At 42.1% G+C, this 27254-nt stretch overlaps 1 long non-coding RNA gene across 1 annotated transcript in view; it reads left to right on the top strand.

The window, feature by feature from the left end:
* LOC102480593 (uncharacterized) overlaps positions 1-23473 on the top strand; it is a 50531-nt gene extending 27058 nt beyond the window's left edge. The window contains exons 3-4 of the long non-coding RNA XR_335718.2: positions 12334-12481; positions 23253-23473. This is a non-coding gene — a long non-coding RNA (uncharacterized LOC102480593). The remainder of the gene's footprint in view (positions 1-12333; positions 12482-23252) is intronic.
* The last annotated feature ends 3781 nt before the right edge of the window (positions 23474-27254 follow it).

Below are 27254 nucleotides of genomic sequence, written 5' to 3'. Positions count from 1 at the left end.
TTATTTATGCCTTTATTTTTGACGTCTCCACTAGGGGGCATTCCCGCCTTTTACTTACAGCTGCTTATCTTAATGCAAGGCAAAGAAATTCTTGTATTTCTCTATTTTTCTCATCACATGTGATTAGCACAGAAAGTCAAGAACATGTCACCTCTTCCAATTTAACAAAAATATATCAACAAATTTTAAGCCGCAGGAATTCTTATTGCTAAATCTCCTGTAGAACATATCAAATAAAGAATACTCAAAATAAAAATAATCTCTTTAAACCTTTTATTAGCCACGACTAAAACATTCTTTTTTTATTTTCCAGAGGTTGTCACTATAGGGCGCGTGCACTCGCCAGACAGACAGAGAGAGACAGAGAGACAGAAAGCGAGAAATCACCCCCCAGGGGGGATGGTCATGCCACAATCCCTTCTCCTCTATTCTCCTCTCGGGATCTTGGGCACGCACGCACACTTGCCCGGCGTGAGTTTTAGGCCACCGGGTCTGGGACGAGAACCACGGTGGACTACGTGGGAGTCCAGCGACACAGCCATTATGCTAACTGCTGGTCCACAACTAAAACATTCTTATCAGTGACATTTATATGGTATTCATTTGAAAAAATTTAAAATCTCCATAGGTTATTTACCTCAGTATTATTCATATACTATGAAGGAAAGCAGAGTTAATAGTTAAATATCCAAAAACAAGGAACACTGGAGGAAAAGCTCTTTAAAATAATTATAGTCACCAGGGTCAGACGGTGGCACAGTGATGAAACTGTGATGCTCTGTAGGGCAATCCCACATGGGAAGGTTCCCAGTTCAAGTCCAGAGACACCCTGAGTACAAGGGCCATGTGTTTGCCCATGATCCAGGGTTAGCTAAAGGCTAGGGTGAATTGTGGCTTCAAGGCTTTGTTGGGGGTGCACTCTCTCTCCTCTCCTTTCACTCATGAAAGAAACAAACTTCTAAGATAATAATAATGGACACTAAAAATAAAAAAAAAAAACTACTTTAAACAATAACATAAGATGCTTACATGTTATTGAATTAAAAAAAATAAAAAAGATACATTTTAATTTATTGCTATATTTCAAACCTGACAATGTATGTTTTAAAGAATGAACCAAAAATTTTAGAAAATTTTATCTTGGTTGATAGAATTATCAGTTGTTGCTATTATTGTCTTTCTAATCCTATATGTTTTATTTTTAAATTCTCCACGATGAACTGATATTACTTTGGAATTTTTTTTCGCAAGAAAAAATGTAACTGCTTTGCACTTTTATTGGTCAATCATTTCTATATTTCTGGAATCCATAAATTTTAAAGCAGGCCTGGGCCATCCATTTCTTGGGTGTATCCTAAAAACTCCAATGAGGATTTTCATGATGAGGAAAGATTTTCCCCTCATGTAACCTGTCATGGTCTGACTCGTTCTGATGATAACATTCCTTATGCAAATCCAAAGTCTGCCTTGTCTAAGCCTGTCCCTCAGTTCAGCTCTGCCTCTGACGCAGAGTCCTTCTCTGCCCTTCACAGGTTAGACGATGTGTTTATGATCTTCTCTGTCCTATATGGTCTCCTCCAAGCTAAGCAGCCACTGCCAATCCATTCACTTATTCAGCTCACATTCAGGGGCCACCTCCGCGCTTGGCTCTGGGATTTGGTGAGGACCAGAGCTGAGTCTATGTAAGGGACAAACTCATAAACTGATCTTTGATGCCCAGCATCATGTGCTCTGACGGGAGCTAACAGGACCCTGAGAAGAGCATTTCACCAGGCTAGAGAGGTCAGGGAAGCAGCTCTGAAAATATGACTTTTAAACTGAGAACTCAAAAGAGTAAGAAAAACAGTAAGAGGTGGAGTTTGGTGAGGTGGGAGCAGGGATGGGACATGGCCATGCAGAGGCCCACAGGGAGGGAGCCAGCATTTCACCCTCTTTCACTCTTACTGAAATCTGCTTTGTCAAGGTTACTCCTGTGAGCTACTCAAGGACACAGACTATTTTATTAAAATTTTTCTTTCCTCCTTTGTGTGCTCTAAACACCTATCCCAGAGCATAGAATATAGTCAACCATAATGATTTGTACTGAATAAATGAATGAACAAGTAAGTGAATAAATGAACATGATACACTCATGCAATCTAATGAATGCTATAGTTTAAGTATAGATCTTCAGTGTGCTCTTTCTGGGTTTTTACTTATTCATTTTTTTTTCCCATGAGAGAGATAGATGGAGAGAGAGAGCAAGAGATACACAAAAATGTGCACTCTCAACTCCACAATCCACATCTCCCCAGCCTGTGTCAGCTGGCCCAGGTCATGGGCATGCACACACACCTAGCTGTCCTCAGGATAGCCCCATGTCTGAGCAATTAGGTTACTGCTGTGCCGCCACCTGATTCTCTCTTCTTTAAAGTAGAAGTCAAGACTCAGTGGTCTCTAAGACCTTTCAGGTACCATAAAAGTCACAACCATGTTCAAGTATGAGGACATATTTTCCTTCATTATGTTGTTGTTGGTCTCTACTGGCTTATGATACAATCCTCCATCTTTCTTTTTTTCCATTTCAATTCATTTATACGTACAGGGGAAAGGACCATGCAATGTAAAATTCACTAGCAGCACCTCTCAGGTCTCCAACTCTTCTCTCAGGCTCCCAGGTAGCCACTGTTTCAATTTTTGTGCATGTTCTTCTGGACACAATCTATGCCCATGCACATGTACGCATGTGTACTTTCTTTTCACAAACAGTAGCAGAGTTTGCACATGTGCCATGCAAGAGTTGTGAACAGTTGGGACAATACAGACAAGTTGGGAGTTCTGAGTGTACAGGGTGGTTCTCACACCAGTGAGTCCAGTAGAAGCAGGAGAGTATAGAATGGAGTCAGCACAGTCAGTGAAGGGTAGTGAGCGTTCATTTGAGGTGTGTTCATCAAGATTGTGGAACAAAAGACTTACTCATTTTATGAGTACCAAACGTCCTGGTTCTGTGCTCAGAAAAGATGAAGTCAAATTTGACCCCAGGCCAAGCTGTTCAGCTGTCCAGGTATTTTTTTATTTTTTTTTTCAAATTAAGAACAAGGTGGGGAAGTATGAACAATACAGTGAAATCTCTTTCAAATCATTTTTAATACAGGGATAACTTGTTTCATTGCACTTACGTGTATTGTGCTCCACTCTATTTCATTTCAAAGATACTGTATTTTCCACAAATTAAAGTTCATGGTAACCTTGTATCACGCAAATCTGTCAGCCCTATTTTCCCAACAGCATGTGCTCACTTTGTGCCTGAGTCACATGTTGGTAATTCTCTCAATATTTTAAACTTTTTCATTATGATTGTATCTGTTACGGTGATCTGTGATCAGTAATCTTTGGTGTTGCTCTTGTCATTGTTTTGGGACACCATGAACTGTGCCTGTACAAGACGGTGAACTTAACTGATGTTCTGAGTGCTTCACTGGCAGACCATTCTCTCTCTCTCTCTCTCTCCAAGCCTCCCTATTCCCTGAGACAAAACAATATTGAAATTAGGCCAACTGATAACCTTACAATGATTTCTAAGTGTTCAAGTGTTTGTCTCTCACTTTGAATCAAAAGCTAGAAATGATTAAGCTTAGTGAGGAAGGCATGTTGAAAGTGGACATAGGCCAAAAGCTAGGCTTTTTGTGCCAAACAATTATTCAACTTTTAATGCAAAGCGATGGTTCTTGAAGGAAAATAAAAGGCCTACTCCAATGAGTACACGAATAGAAGAGAGAGTTTTAGTGGTCTGGACAGAAAGAAAAGGTATGCACATTTTTTTCATCCATATGCTATTCCACGCTTAATGAACACGGAACAGTGTAAACATAACTTTTATATGCATGGGAAACCAACACACTCAGATGGCTTCCCTTACCGTGATATTGACTTCATTTTGCTATTCTGGAGCTAAACTCTGAAAATCTCCAAGGTATGACTTTTTTCTTTCTTTTTCTTTGTTTTCAAAATGTCTTTTCTTCTTCTATGATAGAAATGAGTGTTTCCTAATACAGACAGAGAATTTTTTTAAAAAATCATGGTAGTATGGGAGGATGGGTAAAGGGGCCATCTTCAGCATTATAAAATTTCCCTCCTTCAATTCTAACAACATTATCAAGGCCAATAAAAAAAAAAAAAAGCAACAACGACAGCAACCAGGCAAGGAAAGAGATGTAAATTAATACAATATGAGGGGACTTCAATAATAAATTCATGGAAAAATAGACCAAAAAATATTAAAGTCTATACATAGTTTTTTCTCACAGTATGAATTTTCCATGAATTTTTTTGAAGACCCCCTTGTAGAGATACTAGTAGCACAAAGCAGAGGTCATGAAGTGGGGGGAATTCTGGAGCAAAATAGAGAGAGACAGCAGTGCTTAGCTTCTAGCAACTCTCCTACCCACTTCCAAATCCTGGAAACTCACTAATACCACGTGAGGCAGAGCAAACCGACACGGGAGGGTGTCCTCGTGTTTCTCTCCTTGCTGATGACTATGGGAATGGGTGCTGAGGAAAGCCAAGGCAGAGTGTTCATTGGGATAAACTTTCTCAAGAAGCCAAGGCTACACATGGAATTGGGAAGACAAGCTGAAGTCCAGGGCAGTTCTCATAATCCTCACACCTAGAAGAGAGATCCGAGCCCACGCTGTCTCATCAATACCCAGTCCATCTCGCTGGTCTTTTCCTCCACCACCTCCATAGTCTCCTGGGCCACCAGGAAAAGTGGTGATGTTAATATCCTTCAGTCGAAGACAGCCAGGAACACACCTGGAGTTGTACAAGTTGTGATTACTGCTGATTGAGTGAGGAAGAACACACACTACAGAGAACTGTGGGGTGTTTTTCTAAGAGAATGTCGGGAAGGATGGTGTTAGGTGATGAGTTTGGGGGAAGGTTTAAGGAACTGTGACCTTGTTCTGGATTTGATATTGCCAGAACAGGGGTAATTTTAGGATTGGGTATCTTTTCTTAAAAGTTTTTTCCTTTCACGAGGGAGAGAACGACACACCCACAGCTCTTCAGACCACAGTCCTCCGCCAGCCCCAGCTGGATGGCAGGCACGTGTGTGCCCAGTGTGAACAAAGAAGCTATGGGACCTTTCACACAAGGCCAGCATCGCAGAGAGCTGTACTATCACTGTGCCACTGGCTAGACTTAAGACTGGGAGTCTTAGCCAATCTTACCTATAAGGACTTAGAACTGGATTAAAGCTTTCGTAAGTTAAAGCTAAAGAAGCAACAGTCACTCACCTTAGTCAGGATAGAAAGGTATAGGGCCGTTTTGTGATTTGAACAATGCTCATGCTTTGTGTTCAGGCACAGCTGTGTAGGGATCTTATTTTTGTCTTGGTAAGTAAGGGCACAGGTGCTCCTGTCTTATGTGGATGTTCTGTGAAATCATTAGGTTTGATAGAGAATATGCAGCCCTGGCTGTAGGTGCCTGGCAGCTCACAGTAACACCAAGACCTGGTTGATAGGGCCAGGCCAGCTCCTGGCCGTCAGAACTGTTCTTCTCATTTGCAGAGAAATACAAAATACCCAATCCTCATTCTGTAGTTCAACAGGAAAACAAATGGTTCAGATGTGCTGGAAAGAAAGTCAAGCACTCATCTACTGATGACACAAAATTTCAGAAACAATGTTTAAAAGACTGATCAATTCAACCACATGAAGGAAAAACAAAAACAAAAAATGAAACAAAAATGAATGGCGTGTCAGAAATATAACTTCAATTGCAGTCAAAACACAAAAGGGAAAGATAAATTTATTTTTACAGCTTATGTCACAAAGATAAATTATAGAACTGTTATATCTCTAATATACAAACACCTCTTGCAAATGTAAGGTGAAACAGGCCAACAATCCATTAAAAATAAAATAAAGGTTATGTACAGAGAATTTGTAGAAAAATAATTTAGATCTTTAACGTAAGAAAATTTGCTCAACATAGCTAATAAGTTAAGAACAGATTAAAACTGTACTGAATTGCCCCTTCTCTCCTATTGAAGTTTAACAATATATTTCATTGTTGAGTTCATTTGGAAACAGAAACTCATTTAGTCCTGGAAATAATACAAAATGGTACAACCCTTGTGCAGAGGGGAAATTTGACAAAATTTGGCAAAAATGTTGCATATTGCATCTATTTTTCATTCTTTCTGTCTCTCTCTTTCCATTCTTCTATAGAGAGTTCACATATTTCACTAGAGTCAATTCGTTGTAGTCAATTTCTTTAATGTTTGTGTTGTATTTAGGTCAATATAAGCCTCTTATATCCTTTTGACTCACGTGATTATTCTTTGATAACTTTCTAGCTTTCTGGCATAAAAAGCATACCAGGTTCATCTCTTATATTTCCTGCCTCAGACATGGAATCAGTCACTATTTTAAGGAATCTTTATTTCTTGTAGCAGAGATTAGTATTAAAGGACTGTGTGATGGCGCTGGGCACCCTCTCTGCTACTGGACTGTTACTACTTCTGAATTTCTCAGCAGACAAAAGAAAAAGGAAATAATCCGTCACATGGCAATAAAGGGAAGCAACTTGTATGCCAATAGCTTAATATAAATGTTAACAATTTAAAAGAATAAGTAAGCATTTAAACAATATTTCTGTGTGAATTTTAAGAAATAAAAAGTTCTAGATGATGATTTAAACTGCTGTGGTCAGAATAAATTATAAAAAAAATTATAATTTTCAGAGTTTAACATAAGTAAATATACAGACATGTATATAAAACATAAATTTTCAGCTGGGCCAGCTAGTGGCATGGTGGTTAAGGTAGTGGGATCCCACATGGCTGATTATGTAGTTCAAAACCTGGACCCATCAAACAACAATATCAACGCATAGTCATTCTCATCCCCTGAATGTAATTAATCTCAGCATCACTAACATCGGGGCAACTGACATTGGATCTCCTTTTGATGAGACATAAAACACACTTTACCTTCACGAAACATCCTTGCAACAGAAATTAAACATGAAATTATTAAACCAATAGAGTTAACTTACCTTAGATAGAAAAATATAGGGAAAAGAGAAAGAAGTTAATGGACATTTCAAAGAAACAAATAAACAATTTCGGGCAGTAAGACAATCAACCTTTGTCCGCAAAAGGTCAGTGGCATGGGGAATGACAGGGAAAAATTAAGCGTCCTGACAACCAAATTCTATGTGTGAACTTTATTCGGAAACTTCAGCTCACAAATGAACTATAAAACAGCAGTTTTGGTAGAATGGGGAAATTCAGTTATGAGCCACATAATAATTTATACCAAGGAATTAATGTCAGCTCTGTTAGATAAGATAATCAGGGCCATCTTCTGACTTTTGTGGGTTCTAGGAACTTTTATCTCAGTGGGCCCCTTCTCTCATAAAAAGGAATATGAAAAAGTATATTTTATGAACTGATTGGCATGAAGATTAATATAATCTGATGTGGACTCAATATTATATAGTCAATATTATTGACTTTTCCTGACTTTAAAAGAAATAAAAATGAAAACATTTGCCTGACTCCTTAAAAGCAGTGTGTCCCTAAGCATTGTGCCCTTGGTGCTCAGTGGACAAGTCAGCCCTGAGGCTATTGTGGGAAAGAACTGAAGGAAAGTCTGTATGATTGTTTTACACTATAGAGTAAATGAATAAGAATTTACTTCACAAAAACAAGATCTGAAAGATGAGAACATAAACAAAACAGAATAGGGCTAAAACAGAAATGGCAATCCTACGGAGAAAAAAAATGAAAACTCATGCAAATAGCTTCACTAAATAATACATAAATCAGAAATAGCAAGGAAGAGAAGATCATTGCTGAAATTTTTAATTTTTTTTCATTTGCTAGAGGATGCATGCACTCATTGGAGAGAGACACAGGGAGAAACAGGGAGAGAGAGAAAGAAAGAAAGGTCGGAGCACCCCTTACGGGAAATGATCATGTTGCAAGGCCTTCTCTTCCATTTTTCCCTGCCATCAAGATTTTGGGCATGCATGCACGCATTGCCCAGTGTGTTGCTCAGACCACCAGATTTGGGACTCAAAGCACACTCCCCATTCCACTGCTTGGCCCACTGAAAATGTCTTGCTATCAGAAGACTGTTTCTTTGCTGTGAATTTATAAAACAAAAACTAAGACAGGGGTCCAGCAGGTAGTGTGGTGGTTAAAGGAGCTAGACTCCCACATGGCTGACCAAGGTTCCAGTCCAGGACCTGGCAGCTTGCTTTCTTACTTTCCCTCTTTCTCTTTCTCTCTGTCTCTCTCACTCTGTCCCTCTCTGGTCAAATTAAAATAAATAAATAAATAAAATAAAGTTAATTCAAACAAACAAAAAATGACTAAGACAAAAGATATCACTCTAAATACCTTCAGTTCTATTACAAATCTATGGTAAAGTAGAACACCAACAAGGTCCTAGCCGCTCTTCTCTGCATGAGATGGAGAGGGCTTATGCCTCTTTAAAAGCATGGTTCCATGGGGCCAGCAAGTGGCATGGAGGTTAAGGTCGCTGAATCCCACATGGCAGACTGAACATTTGGAGTCCTGGATCCAGCTGCTTGAAAAACTTGCCAAGTATGTGTGCATGAGTACCCAAAATGGAGGAGATGGGACTGCAGTGTGGCCATTCTCCTGGGAGGTTCTTTCTCACTTTCCCCCTCTCTCTCCAACAAGTGCACACACCTTATACCAAATTAAAAAAAAAAATAAAAAGGAAGAAAAAGAAAGAAAAGGAAAGAAAAAGAAAAGAAAAGAAAAGAAAAGAAAAGAAAAGAAAAGAAAAGAAAAGAAAAGAAAAGAAAAGAAAAGAAAAGAAAAGAAAAATTATTCCCTGAGTGGAATGCAGTTTTCCAGTAACTGTCAGACCAGCCTATTGCAGGGAAGAGCCCTAGTCCTTGTTTCTAGTTAGTAAATGTTAACGACTGCAGGTGAGACTCTCTCAGGAGACACTGCTGTTCTGGGAATTCTGTCTCCGCTCTGGAAGCTGAGCGTCAACTATCCAGGAGCGTGTTCTTCTGTCGTAGCACTTGCTTAGAACCTCGTATTATGTAAAGTTTAGACCAGGCACTTGCTTTCCAATACAACAAAAAAATCCCCATCCAAGCCCCTTTACTCATTTGTATACTTACCCAGCCCCTGTAGACATTTAAGTGGTGATTCCTGCTCTAAGAGGTTAACAAGTAAAATGATCTTCGAACACATAAAATTAGCAATCTTTACGAAAAATGACCTGTAAACGTGTGATGGAAGAGCTATAGAAGTAAAGCACTTCTGGTTCCAGTTATAGTGGAGAAAAAGCTATCAAACTTACCCTCCTGCTGTGATCAACTACAACAAAATAACAAAATAATAATAATAATATATTTAATTATATATCAACCAAATCCCAGACCATGCAGGGCTGTGATCCCTGAGATAAGAAAAGCACTGAGAATAAGCTCTACATTCACTTCAGCTTCCTGTATAAGGGCATTTTCCAAAATGCAGCTTTAGGAAGTGCAGCTCAGACAACAGCCATCTTTCTGGGTGTAGGAAGCAGAGTTCAAAGGTAAGGACTGCTAAAGTGAGAGTAGTCAGAACCAAATCCCAGACCATGCAGGGCTGTGATCCCTGAGATAAGAAAAGCACTGAGAATAAGCTCTACATTCACTTCAGCTTCCTGTATAAGGGCATTTTCCAAAATGCAGCTTTAGGAAGTGCAGCTCAGACAACAGCCATCTTTCTGGGTGTAGGAAGCAGAGTTCAAAGGTAAGGACTGCTAAAGTGAGAGTAGTCAGAGAAGGAAGTTACCAGAGAGAATACCTAGAAATCTGCATATGGATCACCGTGAATCTTTGATCAAATACTCAAAGTATAACAGAGATCAGACACTTGTGTGTTGGAGAGGAGGGCGAGGAAGTGGTAAAGAGTTGAACAGAGATTCCAGAGATCACATATACTGGGAAACTTTGGCATGTGACCATCTAGAGTGAAGAGATCTTGCTGAACATCCTGGACATTCAATTTAAATCTCATAAAAATCCATGACTAAAGGAAATTTTTCTGGCCAGTCAGTGGTATGGTGGTGAAGGTAACTGGATCTCACATAGCGAATTGCATGATTTGAGTCCCAGATCTAGTGGCTTGAAGAACACACTGGGTGCATGTGCATGTGTGTCCAAAATTCAGACAGGAAGGATATATGGAGGAGAAGGAATTGTAACATGACCATCCCCCTTGGGAGTTGCTTTCTCACTTTTTCTCTCTCTCTGTATGTGTGTGTCTGTGTGTGTGTGTGTGTGTGTCGGTCTGGCAAACACATGCACCCTGTGACAAAAAAGAAGAAAAGAGAAAGAGAAAGAGAGAAGGAGGAGGAGGAAGGAAGGAAGGAGGGAAGGAAGGAAGAAAAGAAGGAAGGTAGGCAGAAAAGAGAGAGAGAAAGAAAGAAGAAAGGAAAAAAAGAGAGGAAAGAGAGAAGGGGGAAAAAAGAAAAAGAAAGGAAGTTATTTCTCTAGTCATTTAGTAGGGGAAACTCCAGACCCACCCTAACAAGGTCTAAAGCCAAGACTCGGCAAGATCAAGTTTATCCATCAGTAAATGTATAAAACTCATCATTCTTTTAAGGAAGACAATAAATTCCAGACTCTCAAAAACATAGTCTCCACAGTGTTCATTATATAATATGAAACTACTAGACATGTGAAGAAGCAAGTAAATGTAGCCCATAACCAAGAGAAAATCTACTCAATAGAAAGAGATTCAGAGATAATACTGAAGTTGGCAAATGGAGACTAAAATAGCATTATAAATGTGTTCAAGAACTTAAATTGAAGACTGGCTATAATGAATGAAAATATTTGGAAATCTCAACAAAGAAATGGTAATTTCTTTAAAGTATTAAATGGAAATTTTCTGACTAAAAAAAGGTATCCAAAAATATAAATTTATAAATAGCAAGTCAAAATAGACAAAAAAAAAAAAGAAAAAAAAAAAAGAAAGAAAACAACCTATACCAACTGAGAAGTGGTTAAACTCAATGTAGTGACATCAGAATGATGACCACAAAACATCCCTACTTGCTCTATTACTCCCTTTCATGGAAATCTTTATTCAAGAAAAAGTGAAAAAAATCTTGCTGCTTCTTAGAAAAACTTGTTGGGACCAGCAGTTAGCATAATGGCTATGTCGCTGGACACCCATGTAGTCGACCGTGTGGGTTCGCGTCCCGGACCTGGTGGCTTAAACTCACACCCAGCGTGTGTGCGTGCGTGCCCAAGATCCCGAGAGGAGAATGGAGGAGAAGGGATTGCGGCGTGGCCATCCCCCCTGGGGGATGATTTCTCACTTTCTGTCTCTCTGTCTCTGTCTTTCTGGTGAGCGCACACACCCTATAGCAAAAAACTCTCGAAAAACAAACAAACAAACAAAACCTTGTTTACTTGAATGTGGGTATAAGGATCTGAGGCTTCAGGAATATGGAAGGAGCACAGGTAGAAAGTAACTCTGTGGGAACAGAGTCAACACGGAGCTTCACTCCTTCAGAGAACCCCATTGGTTATTTTGTGGACCTGGAGCAGTTCCCAGGAGACAGAAGGGGATAGTGATTGATAGCACCCCTGTGGTGGGTGGGAGGGGATGGTGGCAATGAATTCATGGATTCCCAGCACCCATCTCCCTGGCTCTTAAAACCTCCAAGTCTGAGCAAAGTAAGTTTTCCTTAGAACCCAAGTTCTGAACTTTGACGGTTTGGAATCTCAAACAGTTTAATATAATTTGCACCGTATTTTCTAGTGGTTACAGTTGTATGAACCAGTATAAAACATCAGGGAAAAATATATTTTTTCTATGTTGATAATTACCTTTTTAAATTATGATAATAGCCTTTTTAAGCCAAGTTAATATTCTCATAATATCCTTTCTCTTTTTTGTTGGTCAGTCAACCTAGACTTTTTACTCATACTTTTAAATAAAGAATCAAATCTTGGTTTCCATTTTTGGGCTAATATAACTTTCAGTTTAATTTTTTTCTGATTATTTTTCACTGTTACAATTAGTTTTTTTGCAAGGGTTGACTGATTTGTTGATTTTCTAATTATTTTAATTACTTGGTTAGATGTTCCATGTAAGATTTTATTTTTCTTTTTAAAGTCTGAATTAATGCTACATATTTTATATTCGCTACCATTTTTTTCTGAATGCTGTATGGTCACTGGTTTTATCTCTAGTGTATTCATCATCTCCAGGTAGTTTAGCTCCTTATTCTTTTGATTTGTGATGATGAAGTTAGTGAATGTGCATTTTTTCCTTGTTTGTATGTTCATCTTTTGTGCTAGAATTCAATATTACACTGTGACTACATCTAAAACACACAAGCAAACCAACAAAAGAGGTTGCCCCAGCTTCTGACATAGGGATTCTCAGTGGGACTCTCAGGGGAAGGAAAGACTGCTCCTCAGCCCACCAGTAGGAGACTCCTTTCAGGTATGGTATAATAAAATACTTCTTCATATATCTAATAGAGACCTCAGAAAATTCTACCTATGATCCTGAACTTCTGTAATTTTGAGTTATAAAAACTAAGCCACCTCAGGGGGCTAAAAACATTCTCAACCTTCAATGCACATTACAGTCCCCTTGTAGGCTTTCTTGAAAAGATCAGTACCTGGGTCCCCATAGAGACCACATGAATCAAATCCTGGGTGTGGGGCAAGCTTTCTCAGTGATTCTACTCCCACCAAGCCAGCCTTTCAACAGGTCAACTTAGGAGCTTTAATTACTGTGGAAAGCCTTCCTGACACTGGAGACCACAGGGCAGACAGGGCTGGCACCATTGACAGCATAAACAGCATACAAGGATAACCACAAAGGAGCCACTGGAAAATAGGAAGGGGGTGGGGGAGTAGGCTTGAAGCCTGGTGTGAATGTCCATTGGTCCAGTTGCTGTGGCTCTGTTTTGTTTTTATATTTTAATTTTTTTTTTAGATTGTTGCCATAGGGTGCATGCACTCACTGGAGAGACAGAGAGAGGAAAAGTAAGAAATCATCCACCAGAAGAATTGCCTCACTGCAATCCCTTCTCCATTCACCTCCTGGGATTTTGGGCATGCACGTGCACACACACACACACACACACACACACACACACATACACACACACCTGGTGTGATTTTTCAAGCTGTCGGGTTCAGGACTTAAATCACAGCCAGCTATGTGGGAATCGAACACAGTAACCAGTGTGACACCTGCTAGCCCCATGGCTCTGCTTTATTAAACTTCCCTTCCTATGTGTGACAAATTGGCAAGGACAATGATTTCACAGCTCGATTATGTGGAAACAATGTTTTTTTTGTTTTCCAAAACAAAAATTATTTTGCTGTTCTTTCCATTTTCTTTTTCTTTAGGAGCTCTTATAACTTGGGAGTTATTTCTCCTAGACAACTTTCAAGGCTGTCACCATGGCTGTTAAATTGCACTGCAGTCTGAATTATGTAAATTAAGTTATCTGCTTTCTGCTTTTTTTTCCCTAATTCTGTAAATCTGTTCTCTGTTACCTTTATTCAGCCCGTAATGACTTCCGATTTGTGTCTGAGGTTCTAATTGTATCACATCCTTCAAGTACTAAGAAATTAATATTTTAGAGCTTTTAAGTAGAAGAGTTGCCAGCACAAATTCCCTGAGCTACCTGTGTGATCTTAGACAAATTTCTCTCCTGTATGGGTCTCTTTTCATTCTCCTTGCAAAGGAGTGGGTGGGAGGAAGAGCGAACCCTAAGTCAGAATGGTGGGGTGGGCGTGAAGAGAAGAGTCCTCTACATCTTCTCCTGTGCTTGCCTCCTCTGATTTTTTTTTTTTTAAGTTTTTGCCATAGGGTGTTTGCACTTGCCGAGAGAAAGAGAGAAAGTGAGAAATCACCCATGGGGAGATGGCTGCAGGCCTTTCTTCTCCACTATCTTCCTGGGTTTTGGGGGAATGACCACCCACATGCCCAAATTGATTTTCAACACAGTGTGTGCGGAACTTGAACCATGGCCGGTCACAGGCAGCCCAACGCCTTAACAGCTACTCTACCTACTGACCCCTTATTCCTCTGATATTTTTTTCTTAGAGTTTTTTGCCATAGGGCTCCTGTGCTCACTGGAGAGGAGATAGACAGAGAAAGATAGTGAGAGGGAAAGTGAGAAATGACCCCCCTGGGGAGGATGGCCACACCACAATCCTCTCTCTTTCATTCTCCTCCTGGAACTTTGGGCACATATGTACACCTGACCAGAACAATTTCCAAGCTGCCAGGTCTAGGACTTGTGGTCAGCCATGTGGGAGTCCAGTTCCTTAACCACTTCACCACCACTCCACCTGCTGGCCCTCTCCTCTGATTTTTTTTTTTTTAAGAGGTTTTTGCTATAGGGCATGTGTGCTCACCAGAAAGACAGAGAGAGACAGAGAGATTAAGTGAGAAAGCACCCCCGAGGGGGGATGGCCACACCACAGTCCCTTCTCCTCCATTCTCCTTTTGGGATCCTGGGCATGCATGCACACGCACCCAGCGTGAGTTTAAGTCACCGGGTCTGGGACTCCAACTGGGGTCGACTACATGAGAGTTCAGCAACATAGCCATTACATTAACTGCTGGTCCCTCCTCTGATTTTTAAATCATGCACTTATGCACCTAGAAAACCTGTGGTAACAACTGCTCTATATTTCTTGCTTCCCTGCTTGCTTAAATTTCTGCCTCTCTCTTTTCCTTCTTTCTTTCCTTCCTTTTTCCTTTCTTTCCTCCCATCTTCCTTTTTTCTCTCCTGACCTTCTGTATTTAGCTTGAAAACCTGAACTGAGGAATCAGGCTGCTTCTTTGAGTCACTCTTACAGTCTTTCAATGTTAGGTTTTTTTTTTTTTTTTCTTTTGACTTCTTGTTTTCATTTGTGATTCTCTGATGTTATATAATACTGAGCATCTTTTCATATTCTTATTTTTCCATCTGTATATATTCTTTAGTGAGGTGCTTGTTCAGTTCATTCAGCCTGGATTCATAGATGTTAGCAGAAGAAATGAAGTATATTCTTCCTGATTTGGCCAGCACCAAGAGCACTTCATGAGAATTCAGCTATAAGGAATTCATTAGTAATGACAGTTTGAGCCCTTACTGATAAGTAAGCCCTATGTCAGTCTTCTGTCTTGGGTTTGTTTGTTTGTTTGTTTGTTTTGGAAAGGTTTTTGCTATAGGGCATGTGTGCTCACCAGAAAGACAGAGAGAGACAGAAAGTGAGAAATCACCCCCCAGGGAGGATGGTCACACTGCAATCCCTTCTCCTCCATTCTCCTCTTGGTATCTTGGGCATGCACGCACACACACCCAGCGTGAGTTTAAGCCACCAGATCCAAGACTCAAACCGCGGTCAATTACGTGGGAGTCCAGCGACATAGCCATTACACCAACTGCTGGTCCCTATGTCAGTGTTCTAACATTAACTCAGATCCTGCCCCAACAAATGGCCACAATGCTGCCACCCTCAGCTCTTTTCTGTTCATGACCTTGAGTATATTCAACTCGATCATTCCAGTTTTTGGTATTGAACTGAGCCTTCCTTCCTTTTCACCCTGCTATTCCCCATCCTACTCTGGACTCTGTGTTTGTGTCATACCTCCATTATTCTGGCCCTATTAACAAAGACATTCAGAGAAAAACACACTAGTTCAACTTATGTGAAGGTGCCTGAAGACAGAACACAGACTGAAAGAATATATTTGCAAAAGACATCTCTGATAAGAGAATGTTATCCAAAATTCCCAAAGAACTCTTAAAATGAACTCTATAGGAAAACAAACAACCTAGTTTTTAAAATAATAATAAATAAAAAGTCAAAGACCTGAACACACACCTCAGTGAAGAATCTATTCAAGTGACTAGTAAACATATGAAGAGATGTTCCCCCATCAAATGTCATCATGGAATCATGAATTAAAACAGCAAAACTCCAAAAGACTTGACTAGGTATGTCTACATAAAACTCGCACATGATGTTTATAACACCTTTATCCATAAATGACAAAGCTTGAAAGAAGTCTAGGTGAATGGATAAACTGTGGTACATCCAGTCATTGGAATATTAATATTTAGTGCTAAAAAAATTATCTATCAGGCCATAAAAAGAGTTGGAAGAAGCTTAAGTGGATATTATTAAGTGAAGTTTATCTCAAAAGATTACATAGTGTATTATTTCAACTAAAAGGCAAAACTATGGAGACAGATCAGTGGTTTCCAAGGGAAGGGGAAAGGGAGGAATTAATAGGTGAATAAGAGACAACTTTTAGCATAGGGTACTGTAATAGTATAAAGCTGTCATTATATATTTGTCCAAACCTATAGAATGCACAACACCAAGAGTGAACCCTGATGTGACTGTGGATTCTGGGTAATGGTGTGTCCGTGCTGGCTCATAAGTTGTAACAAATGTACCACTCTTGTGTGGGAGTATATGAATAATCTCAGATTGTCTGCTCAATTTTGCTATGGATCTTATAAAAATAAGATCTATTTAGAAGGGAAAAAAGTGTTGACAAATCATGTCAACTAAGGGGTTGGTGTAGAGGTTTAGTTCTTCCTCCTTCCATTCCTGGGAATGACTATACCTTTCCCCCCCAGAGTTACTCTATTGGAGGATAGAGGGGGTGTATGGGAATGTAAGCCAGACATTTTCCAGCATACATCTGTTGACAGGAAAGAGTCAAGCCATCTGTTACTTACAAGTACTATTTACCACCCCTCAATCAACATGAGGTTCCCACCACAGTGCTCCTCAAAACCTTCAAGCCTACCAAGCCTGTAGATACACAAACTGATCAACAGGCTCTACATTCTTCCTCCATACTATAAGACCCCAGTAGGAAATGCTGACTACTCTGGGTCAGGCAAACATCCATTTGCCCTAATTTTGGCATAACAGCCCTGATGATTTTCTTCCAGTGAACTTCTCTTTCTCAACTCTCAGCCCTTTTCTTCAGATAATGGCACTGACCCCCCTCTCCTGTTCCTATTGGTCCAGCATGACTCAGGCTCAACCAGGCAGAGCTTTGCATTCTCCTGATCACAGTGATTAGTTCCAGAATCAAGCCACAGCTGAAACCACATCCCTAAACCCTTCAGTCATGGAGCCTCTAAATTCCTTCTTTGCTTAAGCAGCATTGGGTTGAGTTTTCTGTCACTTGCAACCACAGCACATGGAAGGTACATCCACACAATTGAAACCTATGACAGTATGCTCATGTGAGGCCAGCTACCTAGTGTAAGAGCCTGGCTAGGGTTTCCATTGCAGCAGCTGGAGACTTCCAGAAAGAAGAAAGTTATCTAGTAGACAGTGTAGAACAGGCTCAGGAGTGGCCACCAGACTGAACCTCCAAAAACTCTAAAGCCCCAAGCCTGTGCTCTGCCTCCCTTCCCATCTGTGCCTTTTTGGTGCCTCGTTGTCCTCCATTGTGATAAATACAACCATGCAGTCATGTGTGCCACTTTTCAAATCCAGTCCAGACTCACCCAGCTCTTTCTCATCAATACCCTGGACTCTGCAATCTGCTTTCTTCGTCTTCCCTCACAGCTCCTGAGAGTGATTACTGGGCCACCCACGCCCAAGTTCATTGTCTCAGATCCTCTTTCTCACTCCCCACCCTGGAACCCTGGAGCACTCATCTGAACAGTCCGGCTCCCACAGACCACTCTCAGCTAAGGCTGAGGCTCTCTACACTAGTGGTACACTAGAATCACCAGAAAACATTGAATGAAACACCTAGGCCTCTCTCCATCCACAGCTCTTCTGATTTAATAGCTCATGAGAGGGTCCCAGGCATCAGCATTTTGTAAAATTTCCCATGAGGTTCTAAGGTGCATCTGTACAACATGATCTCTCTCTACAATTTCTGGGGAAGCTTCCAGCATAGCCCCTGGCACTTGCTTATTCAGGTTAGTGGCAAGTCCAGGCACAAACACAAAGAGCCTCACATGGCATTTCAGGCTAGGTCACTCCTTTTTCTCAAAGCTTCCAGTGGTTCCATTGTACCTGGAACGAATGGCCTGGAAGGTTCATATGATTGCCCCTGTCTGCTCCGTCATCTGGATGCACTCTTCTACTACAGACTGTGAGGCTGGCCCTGGCCGTCATCCTGCCCCCTGGACCTGAGAACCTGCCTTCACAGGCTTGACCCCTACTTGTCATTCAGTGCTGAACTTATGCGTCTTCTCCTCAGGAGGCCTTTTCCAAACACCCCAGCAGAAACAGGTCTCCTCCCAAGTCACCCCATGACATCATCTTGCTTTATTTTCATAACATTTAGCATTATCTTCAGGGTTTGTTTTTTAATGAAAGTTATTGTTGCTCATCTCCCCTCCTCTTTCACTTGCACACATCCCAGAATGTAAGCCCCAAGAGGAGACAGTCTGTCTTCTCTTTCCTCTCTTTCTCCCAGCACCCAGTGCCTGGGAATATAGCTGGCATTAGGCAAATGCACACTGACTGAATGGATGCATTTCCTGCGAGACACCAGTGAAAAAGACCAGGGGATGTCAAAATCCACCACTAGGAGGAAGCATGAGCCCAGGCAATTGAGAGCTTCTTTGCATCTCCCACTAAGAAAACACAGAGAAAGAAGTCACAGTGCACTTAGGTCTTTCCATTCTTCACGTCTGTCTAAAGAATCTGCATGCAGTTAAGACCAACCATCAGACCACTGCAAAGGAGGATAAGACTTTAAGCTGTTCCTTCTTAGCCTTAGTTGTTCTCTATTTATGACAGGCACATAAATGGTCTTCCCAAATCACTGAAAAACTACCTACAAGGAAAAATTCCAAATGTTTCAGAAATAAGTGCTTTGAAGAGTTGTAAAGATGAGGATAGAAACCAATGCTATGAGAGGAAGTCTAGGATCTTCTGATTTATATTTATTGATTAACCACTATGTGCCATGATCAACCATGTTGCTAAGCATGGGGTATAAGTCAAACAGAGAGGTTGGGACCAGTAGTTGGTGTAATGGCTATGTCGCTGGACTCCCACATAGGCAACTGCGGTTCGAGTCTCAGACCTAGGGGCTTAAACTCACTCCGGGCACATGTGCGTGTGTGCCCAAGATCACAAGAGGAGAATGGAAGAGAAGGGATTGCGGCATGACCATCCCCCCTGGGGGGTGATTTCTCACTTTCTGTCTCTTTGTCTCTCTCTTTCTGGCGAGCACACACACCCTATAGCAAAAACCTCTCAAAAAAAAAAAAGGAGAGGCTTTAATAGTAATAATAATAATAACAATAAATTGCGATGGTAAATTTCTTTTTCTTTTCTTTTCTTTTCTTTTTTCTTTTTTTTTTTTTTTTTTTTTTTTTTGGGAGGGGGGGGGAGAATTTTGTTTTAGCCCACATTTTTTTTTTTGAGAGAGAGAGGGAGAATTTTGCTATAGGCCACATGCACTAGCCAGACAGAGAGAGACATAAAGCGAGAAATCACTCTCCATGGGGGTAGCCACACTGCACTCCCTTCTCCATTCTCCTCTCGGGATCTTGGGCATGCACCCATATGAGCCTGGAGTGAGTTTTTAGCCATTGGGTCTGGGACTCAAACTGCGGTCAACTATGTGGAAGTCTAGTAATGTAACCATTACGCCATCTGCTGGTCCCAAAATCCTTTATTTTATTTTATTTTTTTATAGATTTCCATGTGTTTGGGAAGACAAAACAAATATTCAAAACAAGAAGAAGTGAAGTGCTAAAATTTGGCAGTTTGCCCAGATAAAACCTAAAATAGTGCTGGCATGGAACAGGGAAAATAGCTAACAGGTTGGAGAAAAAAATACTGAGTTCAAATTCTGCCAGCAGTCTTAGTCACTTAACCTCTAAGTCCCTGGTTTTGGTGTCAGCACCTGATCCTATCAGGCTTTATTTTTACAGTATTTCACACTATGCACTCCACACATGTTTGCTGGGCAAATGGATACATATGTGAAAGGAATTATAATAACACTGAATTGTGTGGTTTGGAGGATTAAAGGAAATAGTGAATTTAGCAGGCCTCACAATCCATAAAATGCTATGGTATATCATGTATGATTAGTATTAAAAGCTAATTATGGGACCAGCAAATGGCATAATGGTATGTCGCTGGACTCCCATAGTCTACTGAGGTTCGAGTTCCAAACCAGGTAGCTTAAAACTCATGCTGGGCATATGGACATGCATGCCCAAAATTCTAAGAGGAGAATGGAGGAAAAGGGATTGCAGCATGGCCATCCCCCGGGGGGTGATTTCTGTCTCTCTGTCTCTCCAGTGTGCACATGTGCCTTATAGCAAAAATCTCTCTCTCTAAAATAAAATAAAATAAAAGCTAATTGTGTGGCCACAAATATGAGGGTAAGCTAGGAACAGAAGGATAGTTTTCCACTGGAGACCCCCAGGAAAGCTTCCCAGAGAAGGGAAGTGCTGTGCCACTACCACTACCAACCAATTTGCATCCAATCGATGCCCACTGATAGCGGGGGTGGGATATAGTATTTTACCCTTCCTGAGGGAAGACATATATTCTTATCTGGGAGCAAGTCCATGCTCCAAAGACCAAAAGCTTTGTCCTCTCAGCTAGGTTCTCTCTGCAAGGCCTAGAGTTGTTTTCCAGCAAATTGGATCTAATCATGTTTCTGCTGGGACCCCTTGTACCCCCACCTCAGGCATATTAGAAAGACTCTCAATCCATTCTGAATCTTATTATTGCCACTATAATTATTATAGTTATGACTATGGCAATCATTATGAGGAAAATCATTCAAATGTAGTAAAGCAAAGAAGGAGGGAACTCTCTGACTCTGAGCAAAGTTAAAAGGCCAGCAAAGAGAAAGAAAAGAACACACACATCTCTTCTGCTAGGCTTCCTCTGCGTGTGTGCATGGTGTGTGTCGGGGGTGGGGGAGAATGCCGGGCATGTGCAATGGGGACAAAGGGTAATGATGCTATGATCCTCTGCCAAGACCTGTCCATTTTCCTTCCTAACACCTCTTGTGTTCTCCTGCCTCTTCACTGGCTGTGACTGCCCTCGCCCGGGCCCTGGTCACATCTTGCCTGGATTATTGTGACACCCCATAACCCACTTCCCAGGCCTTGAGCTCACCCAGTCCCTCTAGTGCAGCCAGAAGAGATTGTCACCAAATAGATGGTAGCATGTCATTTGCCTGTTCCAAAGCGACAGGTGCTCCTTATTGCTTAGGGAAAACTTGCTGAAGTCCTGGTAACTCAAAAGCTTTCAAATACTGACCATCATCTCATCGTATGCAGCCCCTGGACAGAAAGACAGACACAAGGACACCAGGCCTGTACACACACCACTCTTCCACATAGTTTATGTGCTGTGCCCTCTTCTGTTCTGTAATCAGGTTATTCTCCTACCCTGTTGTTCAGAATCCCTTCAAAGTCCTGGCTCAAATCTCATCCTCCAAGTATTTCCCAATGTTGGAATTATTTTCTCCTCCACCTCTCCTAAGTATTTTGTTGCATCCAGGATAGCCAGTGTCAGCTCTGGGCTATGAAGTATACACTACCAGTAGTACCTTGTGTCTGCAGCCTCTGGGGGTCAGCTCTGTGTGTAGGCCATCTCCCCCTTCAGTGTTTAGTACCAGCTGGAGTTGAGTGAATGTCCATTGAGTTGAAAGTGTATTTCATCACCTTCCTTTGATGTGTTCTTGCAATGGCCCTGCAAGGTGAACATATCACTGTAGTGGCCATGGTGTCGCACATGGACAAAAAGAGGCCAACAACTTACCCTGAGCCAGATACAAAGGTGATGAAATTGTGCATACAGCCTAGCTGGATACAAAAGAAGCAAGGGCGGGCCCACCCAGGGTGGCACACTTCGTGCTGGGGAAATGCCTGGGTGATGCCATGAGTCATCATGTTGTAACATGGTGCTAAAAAGTCACACCTTGGACCTGGATCCTGGTTTTATCACACCCATCAGCACAATCTTGGAGAAGTTTCTTTACCTCTCTGAATCTCAGCTTTCTTTTTTCTCTTTCTTTTTGTTTGTTTGTTTGTTTTTCTCAGAGAGATTTTTGCCCTAGGGCATATGTGCTTGCCAGAGAGACAAAGCGAGAGATAGAAAGCAAGAAATCACCCCCTGTGGGGATGGCCATGCTGCAATCCCTTCTCCCTTTTCCTCTAGGGATCTTGGCCATGCATGCACATCCACCCAGCATGAGTTTTAAGCCACTGGGTTCAGGGCTTGAACTGAGGTCAACTATATGAGAGTCTGGTGATGTAACCATTATGTCATCTGCTAGTCCCCATCAGCTTTCTTGTTTATAAAATGGCACCTTCACAAGATTGCAGAAGGTAAATTGGACAACATTAAAAACTAGCATATATTGATACATAGGCAGCACTTCCATGTAGTTAAACTCGCAGTAAGAGCATTGGAAAACAACAGACTCGGATTTCTCTTTGTTGCCTGGGAATAATGGTGGAGAGTCCAAAGTACCATCCCAGGAATGAGGAGGAGAAGCAGAGGCTGGAAAAACATCCCCTGGTCGCCTGAGCACATTCCCAAGATGCCAGGTCACTAGTCAGCATTTCCCAAGCAACAAGTCACTGTTAATTCTTCCCCCATGTCCTTTTTTTAGAGTACAAATTGTGTTCATCACCAGCCCCTGTCTCCTGTTCTCAGTCCCAGTCCTGACTCTCACTGATCATCTGATTCTCAGAGAGCCAGTTAGGAGCCATATTGAATGTGGTCCTAGGGACATCTTTGGGTCCAGGGGATGACGGCAGCTTTCTTGAAAAGAATTTGAGCCAGTACAGGGAAGAGATGCCCTCTTATTTCACTGAATTCAGAGAAGTATTAGCTAAAGATGAACCCAGTCATCCAAGTTGAAGGCAGAAGACAGTAAGAAAGAAAACGAGAAGGTTCAATGGCAACTCAGAATGAGACCTGCTTCTGGGCAGCATCTGCAAAAGAAGCAAAGAATTCAGACCCACAGTCAGCCTGTCTGGGTCCAAACTTCTATGCCATCCTCTCCTAACATCATGGATTTATTGTTTTTCAATTCATTTTCTAACCTGTAAAATAAAAGTACTGCTAACCCCTGCATCGTAAAACTGTTGTGAGGATTAGATATGATGATGCATGGCAAGTCCTCACTCAGTTAACACGGTCAGTGGGGGTGGGGCTGGGGGTGGTTGTGATGGTGACTTAGACCTGTCCCAGATTGAGTGAATATTTTTATTCCCATTTCACAGTTGAATAAACTCAGGTTCAAGGAGTTAAGCAAGCATTTTACTCAAGGTCACATAGTCAGTACATGGCAGATTGTCTACTCCAAGTTCCACATTGTTTCTGCCCTGGAGCTCAGTGAATGATCCAGATGCCCTGAGGAGGAGGAGCTGGAATCAAAATGGACATTCTTCTTGGGAACTCAGAGAACAAGGAAGATACAAACCAAGAACAGGCTGAGCCTAACAGCTAGGTAAGATATTAAAACATTCCAAATTACTACTTTAACTTGGACAGAGTGTGTGTACTGAGAAAGTCTCTCCTCTATTTCCCTAAAATCACCAACCTATGCAAGATTTCACCATTCCCCCCGCCACCCCCAAGTTTTCTATATCTGAGGTTATTCATTTCATTGGCAGTCTCACTACAAGAGACAAACATTCTCCCAGAAGGAGTCCTAAGTCTGTAGTTTCAGCACTAAAGGCAGGGAGGTCCCCCTATTGCCCAAGAGTTATTTCAAGAGGGCCTGGGCTGCAGGCCTGCAGGACTGCCCATCTGTCTAGGAGCCCTCCTGCAGGTTCTGGTTCTCCCCTAGGTGATGTCTGGTCAATAGGAGAATTAAGGCAGCATTTATTGACCAGATTACTCAAAGGCCAAAGGTCGAGAACCACAGCTGGAGTTAGGACTATAAAAGGAGGGGTGACCCCAAGAGTAACAAATTATCCTAGGGAGCTATGCTCAGTGGCACTCACCACCCTTTGTTTACTGTTGCAGTGTTGGTGGGAACTCACTTAGAGCTCATTGCTGAGGCCCCAGCACCTATGACATCATACCTACTATTCCACAGGTACTTAATGAATGAAAGAACAGACGTCACTATCAACAAAACTGAGTTTAGTAACACCCTCTGGCAACTGCTCTCTCCCTTGGTCCTCCCAGCAGCTCTGAGAGCTAACATCAGCATGCATCTTTATCCATTGATAACAGGGGGTTCCTCCGGGGACATCTTCATAGTAAGCGGTGAACAGTTCCTGAGCATCAATCCTGTGAGCTTTCCTCAGTGCCATACTTGGAGCTGCCAGCTCTGCTTCTTTCTTTTTCCTGCACAGTCTTCAGGGGAACTGACCATCTGGGTCATGTGTTGGGCCTTGTGTTGTTCTAGCTGTCACTTTCACTGGCTTTTCTGAGCACGAAGCATCGGCTGAGACATTTTCTCAAGAGTGCTTGGTTGTGAGTGGGAAGACCTGGCTTCCAGGAGCACTCAGTTCCCTCCTAGCCATGGGTTCCTGGCAAGCCAGGAAACATTTCTGCCCCTCTGGTGCAGGGTTTGGTGGGATACATGGGATGGGAATGGAAGAGACCCTCTGGGTGGCACCTGGCACATGATAGGATGCCACTGTGTATCCCATCAGGCAGAATGAATGAACCTCATGGCACATCTGTAGTCAGTTGAGAGAAGGGGAGAGAAATGGGAAGAGTGAGGTGGGCAGCTGGGTGGCATCATTGTGAGCAGAAATGTGTCTGAGTGCTGTCCTGATGGTCTATGGGTAACAGAACCTTGCAGGCCTAACACTGAGTCTGGTACATTATAGCTATTCAGTGAATAGCCATTTATGCATGCCCATTGTTGATGCTTAATTACTATTATTGTTATTATTATTTGTTTTCAAAACCATCACAAGAATGTTGGTGTCCAGGATCAAGCTCCCCACATCTCTACCACTTTGAGACTCCACATCTGGGCAGGAATCAAAGGTGGCAGGGGGGTGGCAGGGGGAACCTACCCAACGCTCATAAGAAAACATGTTCTAGCATATTAACCCAGAACCCATGGTGAGGCCTGATTATCCACTTAGTGCAAGGGAGACCCTGAACTTGTTCAGTCACAGATTGGTCCTGAGGAAATAAGATCAAAGGAGGCATGGAGCGTATTCTGATTTTTAGAAATCATGCATCCTCAGGTTGTAACTTCCAAAGTCCAGCCCCATCCATGACATTGGGTTGGAGACAGGATTCTGGGTCTGAGATTAGGAAGCCCTGGCACCTGCTGTTGTGGCCACCACTGGTTCATCTGCCATGTCCTTAGAGGACCTGCTCTGTGGACAACACAACCCAGAGGTCAGTAGGGGAGTGTAGAGGCAGAAGTGGCCAGGACAGGAGCCTGAGAACTGGCTTCTCATTTGGGCACTGTGGCTGATCACTAATGTGACCGGCAATGTCACCCTTTGGCCCACAAGGCTTCAATTTGAAATTTGGAATTTGGCCCGGATAAGTAGCTCTCAAACTTAGTTGTGCATTGCAGTTGCCTGGAGGACTTGTTAAAACACAGACGGCTGGACCCAGCCCCAGAGGTGCACACTCAGCAGGTCAGGGCAGGGGGGAGCAGTGCCTGAGGCTGGTTCTAACGAGTTTCTGGATGGGGCTGGTGCGGCAACCCCAGGGACCATTTGAAAACCACTGGCCTAAATTATGACTAGAACTTCTTCCAGCTCTGAGATTTTTGGATTTGGTTTCTAAGAAACAGCATAATATAGACAGAAGAAATAAAAGGGAGGGCCAACTCGTAGCCTAATGGTTAAGGAATCAGATTCCACATGACCGACCAATGGTTTGAATCGCAGTCCCTGCAGGTTGAAAAACACACAGAAATGTGTGCCAAAATCCCAATGAGGTGAAGAAATGGGAAAGGGATTGTAGCATGACCACACCTCATTGGAGGGCAATTTCTTCCCCTCTCTTATTGTCTCTCTTCTCTTGCTGGTGAGTGCCATATGGCAGAAAGAAGAAAAATAAAGAAAAGAGTAGAGAAGAGAAGAAAGAAAAGGAAGAAAGCAAGAAAAGAAAGAATGAAGAAAGAAAAAGATAAAGAAAGAAAAAGAAAAAAGAGAAAGACAGATGATAAAAAAGGAAGGAAGGGAAGAAGAAAGGAAGGGAGGAATGGAGGGAGGAAGGAACTCTAGAAGAAGGAAGAGGAGAGATTTCTAAATATATCACTGAGCTGTGGCAACAGGGAAGTGCCTAGCCATTGCCCGGGCATGGCAGACATGGGGCTTGGGCCTAACGGGTTGCTCTTTCCTCCCTTCCACTGCCGGGGTGTCTTTTCATCTGGTTTTCATTGGGTTCTTCATCTCAGATCATATTTCATGACACCAGCTGCTTGAGTCTGTAATGAAATACTTTATGTGAAAGCACTTTGAAAATATGAAGTATAAGGCAGGGGGTTTAATTTTAACGTATGTTTATATTTTCTGCTTTACCTCCTTCCAAAAAGCAAATGATGATAGCAATAAAAGAGATGTAGTTGATGGGAGAGGATTGAATGGGATGGAATTGAACTGATTTGAATTAAATAAGAGTTTCATTATCTTTACTCACAGTAACCAAATACAAGATGAATGTGGAGGGAGAGCCTGAGAGGCTCCAAAGGTGAGGGACATGTTCTCTCCAGAACCTGCTAGGTCTCAGTCCTGTACACACAGGTGCGTGAGAGCTGTAGACATAGCACAGTTATTTTCAAAGGACCTAGGAGCCTCATGGAAGCATGTCCTCTCATACCTGGGACCCTGAACTCACCAGCTGCCCAAATGTCTTTGAGCCTATGATCTGGTCTCAGGACGAGAGTCCAGGCTCCCTGACCCTGGCCAGTGCCTCTCCCACTATCTCAATGTCTTTCATACTCTTGGGGTTTCTCACCTACAAGTACAGCAGAGAACCTTAGACTTGGGCTTAACCCCTTTTAATTTAGATTTTCTGTCTCCGCTGGTTCAATGCTCCTTCCAGACATCTACCTTTGCCTCTCCCCTCTAGCCTCATAGAAGAGCAGAGTTCAATAGGGACCAACAGGCTGATTGAACTGTTTGCCCATGAGCTGTATCACCTTCGACCTGGGATGGCCAGGCTCCCTACCCTAGGGCCTTGCTCTGGCCTCCTGAGCTACCACTTTTCCCATGAAGCAAGGAGTCTGGGGGGGCCCCTCCTTCCCTAGACCATGCTCCAGTACACACACCTCAGAAGGGAGTGGCCAAGGG

Source organism: Tupaia chinensis, unplaced genomic scaffold (genome assembly GCF_000334495.1).
Source record: "Tupaia chinensis unplaced genomic scaffold, TupChi_1.0 Scaffold000511_1, whole genome shotgun sequence".
Lineage (NCBI taxonomy): Eukaryota > Metazoa > Chordata > Mammalia > Scandentia > Tupaiidae > Tupaia > Tupaia belangeri.
Note: the sequence above shows the minus strand (reverse complement) of the source record. Positions and strands in the feature narration are given on the sequence as shown.